Source organism: Xiphias gladius, chromosome 10, assembly GCF_016859285.1.
Source record: "Xiphias gladius isolate SHS-SW01 ecotype Sanya breed wild chromosome 10, ASM1685928v1, whole genome shotgun sequence".
NCBI lineage: Eukaryota > Metazoa > Chordata > Actinopteri > Istiophoriformes > Xiphiidae > Xiphias > Xiphias gladius.
Genome location: NC_053409.1, coordinates 8027515 through 8035695, shown reverse-complemented (window position 1 = coordinate 8035695; position 8181 = coordinate 8027515).

The following is an 8181-nucleotide window of genomic DNA, read 5'->3' as shown; positions in this document are numbered from 1 at the left end:
AGTAGCAGCTATGAGAAGGATAGTGAAATAGCAAACAAAATCAAAAACACGAAATTTCTGTGATACGAGCAATTACTGACTCTTCTCTACTACAACAATCATGCAGGGGGATCTTTACCACCGGTGCACGTCCCATATTTTTCCTAATATTATCTGACTAGCCAGTGCATCAATAATAATGCTGCTAACACCAGTACCGCTACCCACAGATACAACACTACTAGTTGCAACACAGTTTTTACACCCTGTTCCTCCTCTGATGTTATGTCAACTTTTCCTCACTACCTTTTGTACTATCTGTCTATTGCTTCCTTTTCTTCTGACTGAATGAGTTACACAACAGTTTTATGGCAACATCAGGAATACTCCCTTGCGTCCGTTACCATCGAAGGGTAACTGGTAATGACACTTGTGAATAATACAATTTTTAACAGTATAATCGCTTCCTTTTATTTCATCCTATTCTGATTTTTTACATTTTCTTCTAAAATTGTCCTCTCTCTGATCAGAAGGCATATTATCCCTCCTCCTGGGGAACTTTTCTTATTGTGCACTGTACTACTGGACACCTAGCCCTACAATGCTCAGATCACCATTCTCACGACCCATTGTAGTGGGATATCAGTAGGCATTCAGTCTGGACCATAGCCCTGCGCTTCTCTTGTACCGCAGACTCTCGCAGACTGAAGCTAATTCTTTTCACCTAGATCAGAGTATCTTACTTAGTAGTTCATCCTAGGAATTTCTTTCAACCTGTGCACATAACACTGTTGGTTAAGTCTTTTCTTGCGTTCACTCAGACTCTCACTGGGCATGCAATAAAAATGCTTCTTGAATGCACAAAGGTCTCTAATAACTTCCCTCTTAAATTCTATGTTTCAGTTTTAGACCCAAAATAACCTACATCAATATGTGTTATATTACCCTTCTTCAGATCATCCCAGGGGTTTCCCCTTACACCTTCCTCCACAGACAGAATATACCCCTAATGCAGAAAATTTAAGAAACAGGTTTTGTACCTTTTATGGTCGACCTTTTCCTGGTGATTCAGTCTGTGGGTAAGGATCCCCACGGAGCCCACCTAGCTGGCTCACCAATTAACGTGGTGGATTTTTGTTTTTTGTTCGGGGCTACAGCAATTGACTATTTAAAGTAAAACTGACGCATATGTGAGGTACCACCAACCTGACATACAGTAAATGGTAAATGGACTGCACTTAGATAGTGCTTTTCTAGTCTGATCAACCACTCAAAGCACTTTAGACTACTGCCACATTCACCCATTCACACGCACATTCATACAGCGCTTTTCTATACACACAGATTCACATATGGATGATACATCAAGGGCAATAGTGAAAGGCCTCTTAGAGATTTTATCAACAAATGAATCACAGAGACTGAGTACAATTCAATCCGCATTGGTTTATTTGCACTAACAATAAACGCAGGCAAACCAAGTTGTCGAAAGAGCAACTGCCTAACTGAGAAAAACCTCAATATTTTCTACCCTAATCTGGGTGGTGGCTTCTGGACTCCCGGAACAATTCGTTTGAGGTGGACGTGCACAGACGTGACATTATGGAACATCCTTACACAATAGACTGTCTTTTCCATGACCACAGGAAGTTTTCCACCATTGCATTGAGTCTTTTAAGTAATAATTATGGGAAGGACAAGGGGAGCATGTATAAAATGTGATTTATTTCTGGGACTGTCATCATTTTTACTAGATTAATTCTTCCTAATAGGGATATGTTCATCTTGGCCCAACTTTGGAAGATGCTCTGAATAATTTGAAGGATGGGTAAGATATTAGTTTCCATCATTTTCTGTAAGCAACGTGTTAATCTAATCTGAAGATATGTAATGCCATCTGGCATCCACCTAAACTGCCTGTTGGTTCTCATAGCTGGAGGACAAACACCAGATGCATAGGTAATGATTTTGCCCAGTTGATTGTATAACCTGATACTTTGGAGAAAGAGTTGATGACAGAGCAGATTTCTGGTACTGCAAGCTCAGGGTGTCTAGGCACCAATAATAAATCATCAGCATATAAGAAGATTTTTTGCTTTACCTGACCAGCCTTAACTCCAGTTATATTTATATTATTCCGCAAAGCGATAGCTCATGGTTAAAGGAAGATTGCAAGGAAAAGAGGTGATAGAAGCCAGCCCTGTCAGGTTCCAAGGCTTAGTTTGAAGGGAGGGGACATTATCCCATTTGTCAAAACATTGGGTTGTGATGCTGTGTACATTCATTTAACCTATTGCATAAACAGTGGACCAAACCCAAATTTCTCTTATGTAAAGAATAAAAATTATAGCTTTACATTGTCAAATTCCTATTTGGCATCTAAAGAGAGGGCGATATGTAGGAGTCCTCGTATGATAATATGCATTTCTTCGCTTCATAAACCCTAGCTGATCTGAGTGAATAAGTGATGAAATCACCTTTTCTAACCTAGTTGCTATGTTTTTGCCAATATTTTTTCACCACCAATAATCAGAGATGTTAGTCGGTAATTGTCACACTGTTCGGGATCTTTTCCTATATTACGTTGAAGGGTGATAACAGCTGATCTCATACTTTTAGGAAGTCTACCCCAACCTACCCCACCAAGTAATCTTGGTAGACAACTTGTAGTCTTGAAATAAGCTCTCCCTGGAATCTCCTATAAAAATCGACCGTAAACCCAACATTCCCTGGGGCTGTACCTAATTCCAGTCTATAAATTGCTTTTCTCACTTCATCAAGAGAAATATTCCCATCTAGTAACCCCCTCTGGGCTTCTATTAAGGTTGAAAGCTCAATAGACAAAAAAAAATTCTTCCAGTGCTGCCTCCTCTACTGTTCCTTCAGACGTGTACAGCTCTTGATAGAATAATCTAAATTTATTATTTATTCAAACTGTTCATTAAGTTTATTGTCCTTATTAAATATAAAGGGAATCAACATCTTTGTTAGAAGTTGCTTTACTCTATGTGCCAATACCTTCCCAGCTTTTTACACATTGTCCATAGTGTTCTGCCTTGTGCAAAAAAATCGAAATTCAGTTTTCTTAAGTAATATATTTTTCAGATTTCTGTTTTCTACACGGTGTCTTTCAAGATTCTTAAAGTTTTTGTTCAATTTTAATCTCAGCATCTTCCTTTTTTTTAATGAGAACTATGCTGGATGAGACGTCCTCTTGGATAGGCTTTTAAATTCATCCCATATTATACCATTTTCATTGATGGAGCCCTCATTTTTCACCAAAAATCCTTGGACTGCTGACTTAGTAAGTGTGCATGATTTTTCCTGATTTAACACTGAATTATTGAACTGCAGTCGTAACGTCTTTTTTACATTCTCTGACGAGACAAGGACTTAATCCACAGGTGCATTGTCTGACAGAACTATATTTCCAATTGTGGCACTCATTATTGACATATATATTCAGACCCTTTGCTATGACACTTGAAATTTAGCTCAGGTGTCTCCCATTTCTCTTGATCATCTATGAGATTTTTCTACACCTTGATTAGAGACATGGCCATGATTTGGAAAGGCACACACCTATCTATGTAAGATCTCACAGTGAACAATACATATCAGAGCAAAAACCAAGTCATGAGGTCAAAGGAACTGCCTGCAGATCTCAGAAAAAAAATTCTGCTGCATTGAAGTTTCCCAAGAGCACAGTGGTCTCCAAAATTCTTCACTGGAAGAAGTTTGGAACAACCAGGACTCTTCCTAGACCTGGCCGTCTGGCCAAACTGGGCGATTTGGAGAGAAGGGCCTTGGTAAGAGAGGTGACCAAGAGTTTGATGGTCACTTTGGCTGAGCTCCAGAGATCCTGTGTGGAGATATGAGACACTTCCAGAAGGACAACCATCACTGCAGCACTCCACCAATCTGGGCTTAATGGCAGACTGGCCAGACAGAAGCCTTTCCTCAGAGAAAGAAACATGAAAGCCCGCCTGGCGTTTGCAAAAAAGCAGCTTTAGGGATCTCAGACTGTGAGAAAAAAGATTCTCTGATCTGATGCAACCAAGATTGAACTGTTTTGGCCTCCACTCCATTCTCCACAGCGTCATGTCTGGAGCAGCAGGGACTGGTCAGGGTTGAGGGAAACCTGAAAGGAGCAAAGTACAGAGATATTCTCGAAAACCTGGTCTAGACCTGGTCAGGACCTCAGACTAAACTTAAGGTTCACCTTCCAACAAGACAAAGAGAAGAATTGCAGAAAATCCCCAAATCCAGGTGTGCAAAACTTATCGCATTATACCCAAGAAGACTCCAGGCTGTAATCACTGTCAAAGGTGCTTCATGTAATTACTAAGTAAACAGTGTGAACACATATGTCAACGGGATATTTCAGGTTTCCTTTTTAATACATTTATACAAATTATTTAAAATTCTGTTTTGGCTTTGTCGTTATGGAGTATTGCGTGTAAACTGATGAGGGAGAGCACGAATTTAAACTATTTTATCATAAGGCTGCAACATAACAAAATGTGAAAAAATTGAATGGGTCTGAAAACTTTCTGAATGTGCTGTATGTACTTCTTAACCAGAGTTGTAACCCCTCGTTTCCTTGAGGTAAATGTACTGTAGTATACCTGAGCTACCCGACCTTCAGCTTGGGTGATTCTTCCTTGTTTAAATGTGTTTCCTGCATAAGAACAATATCAGCTTTTTTCTGTTTGAGATATGCTAGAGTCTTTTTCCTTTTCACCACATTTTGACAGCCTGCTATGTTCCATGATACAATTTTGAGGACCTGCTGGGTTACAGTAGCCTATAAATTGCCCCATCATGAAACTGCAGACATCTCACAAAAATGAATAGGTCTTCTGAATGCACTGGGACAACATAAGTAAGTGTAACAGTAATAATAGGTTGTCAGGGTAAAAATAAAAAGGGCAAGAAAACCAACAAGCATAAAGAACAAATGCAGTAAAACTAACATAACAGTGCTACTCAACATCAATCACTCTGTAGTGTTTACAGTCCCTAGATACCGCCTTGGCTCGCTAACCTCTGCCCCGTCCCACTTACCTTGAAATGTCAAATCATTCCTTATCATCACAGATTCAACATTTACCTCACTAATTTCTGGCATCTGCAGCGTTATTTTGATATGCCCTAGACACAGAATACTCAATAAAGATTACTCTGTCACACCTGACAAATAGAGGACCCATGGTTAGCTAGCACACACAACTCGGTTGTCTGATTTACCATTTTGTCTGTGCTGTGGTAATCTGGTGGGTTTTTTAAAAACTTGGTCAGTCAGTGTAGGTGAACAAATGGAGGAAGTAATGGTTAAAAAGCTGAGAAAGCAGGACCAGCAGCCTGTCATAGAAGTTTTTCTTCAGACAGTAAGTAACTAGATACCTAAATAGGCAACGTTAGCTTAGTTTATAAGGCAGTAGCTAACATTTCAGGTAGCTGTTACTACTGTACATTGTACACTGTTCTTTATACACTTACAATAAATGTAGCTAGCTAAACAGCATGATAAAATCAAAGTAAATAAAACTAGTAATACAAGCAGAATATTCAATGTATGAAATCATCCATCGAGGTCAGTCATTGTTCTTTTGGAAAAATAATGGTACCTGGTCACAATGCTGGCAGCACAGAGAGACAAGGAGAGGGAGAGGCATCCTGAAAGCAGCTTGGCTTGACAGGGACACGCTCTGGAGATACAGATGATCAGGAGAGAAATTAGAAGAATGCAAGACTAAACAGCTTGATAACATTAGCTTTGACCTAGGCCTACATGTCAGCAGGAAATAAAACTAGTAATACCAGCGGAATATTCAATATATCAAATTGTATGTAATTTTTCCCAGCTGGAAGCTATCCTATTCACTACTACTATTTGAAGAGGCATTATTGTAATTGGTAGGTCTGTTTAAAGTGAGTAAACATAAAATAATAAGCAACTGACGAACACGAAACAAAATGGTGGGGCAGCGACTATCAAGGAGAAATCACAGACTATTCATTTAAATGTAAATTCAAATGGTCAATGTAGTCCCAAAAAACTATGTTCTAAATGTGCGAATTTTCATATATAATTATCATAGAATTGTGGGAAATGCACTTATAAAAAATTCAGGGGGAGGGCTCTCATTTAAACCCCCCCCCATTCCATGGTTACACCCTTGTGCTTCCTTAAGGTTATACTTACAATACTAGCAGCTCAATCATTATCAAACAATTCAGTGAACTAACATTAGCTTAATTAGCTAGCAAGTGAAAGCTGGAAAAATTTGCCAGCGACAGCTAGAAAAAAAGAAGCTTGCTTCTGTCTGTGTCTGACATTATTGATCCATTCTTTCAAAAATTACTACAATGTTCGAGTGTTAAATCTGCCCCCTTGAACATAGTAAACACTTATGCATACACTAGGTTAGGTTTCAACTGTATGATAGTTTGCCGGGCATGTTTATACGGAGTGATTTTGGTTATGGAAAGGCTAAAGACACCAACATTCCAAATTCTTTATCGCAGATGCTATTTGCACCCAGGTGTCTGTGGTGGATAGCCAATGTGGCTATTTACAACCGGGTTTTAGGCTCTCATGTACCACTTCAATGAGTCACATGAGAGAAGTTTTGGCATAAAGGCGTTTTAACACATGGTTAATGTTGTGAAAAGGTCTATTTTAACCCAAACCATGATCTTTTCCTAAACCAAACCAAGCAGTTTTGTTGCCTAAACCTAACCTGCGACTGAAACCTGAATAAAATAAAATAAAAAAAATAAACAAAAACAAAAAACTGAAGATAATATGTCAACTAAGTGTAAAAGGAAGTCAATATCAACCTTTCTTTCACACAGGAGTCAAACCCCAGTCTCATTATAAACGAAAACAGGCCTGGTGAAGGTGAAAAAACAAGGCGCTTTGGAAGCCATTGGGCATTCTATAAGGGTGAAAATAGCTGGATAGAAAATTATATACAAACACTGACCAGGCCAGGTCTTGAAACTCTGAAAAGCACTTTCTACCAGACCTGTAAGAAAACCCTCTACTACTTTCCAAGTCAATTTCACTTCTTTTGATAGTGAAGTTTAAGAATGAAATGAGGCTGAATCATCTTGGCGCACAGGTCCAAATATTTAGATCTATAACTGATGCTGCAGGCTTAAATCCAGATAATGATTTATTGGTGCTGTCATAGAGAAGTTGGCAAAGGGTCACACGTACTATATGACTGTGACAAGGTTAAAGATGTATGGGAAAAAGTATCCTTTATAAATGAGTTATTTCACGTGTCCCTCTTGTGTATTATACTGTATCTGAAACTATGGGGTCAGCTGGCCATGCTGACAGGATGTAGAATCATTGTGAGACAATGGAAATGAGTTACCATGTGATGCCAAGACCTGTTTTTTGAAAACATGGAGCCGATTCTTGGACCACATTATCAACAGATGTACAGATGTCTGTATTACAAACAAAAATGTATACTCGCTGTAGCTGTCTGAAAAAAAATTTCAATATATGTACATTCTTATTTTTATGAGTGTACACTGTAGATTTTCACCAGTATAAGTTTTTTTTTTTTTTTTTTTTTTTAAATATTTTATTAGTGGCAATATAGGGGTTTGTTGGCATGCTTGATGATGAAATGGCTGTTCAAAAGTTAAAAATGTTCTAAGAAATATTTGTTCTAATTCAACCGTACATTAAAATAATAAATGACTTTATTTAAAAAATATGTCCAATTTTATTGGACCTTTATGGCTGAAACCGGCATTAATTACCAGTATACAAAGCACCTTAATCCTTCTAATCCTCTAAACCCACTAATGAATATCAACCCACACACATCACATGTAAAACAAATAATGTTATATACATGTTAAAGTGCCCTTGAGGTGAAACATATTCAGATGCCAGTTTATTAGGTACACTTAGTCTGAATGGTGGGTTGAGAGAAAAGAAGAGAGTAGTAAATATGGAATGTCTGATGAACTAAAGGTAGATTATCAGCTGATGTATGTGCGGTAAAGAAGGGTCTTTACAAAGTTGAAGGCAATTCAAAATAGCTTTGTTTTTTTATTGTTTTAATGATCTACTATCATTAACATGGGTGACACTTTACATATTAATTATTTGCTGATATGTTGCAAATGCAATTAGTCAACACAGAGAACACACCCAGTGCTAATTATAAG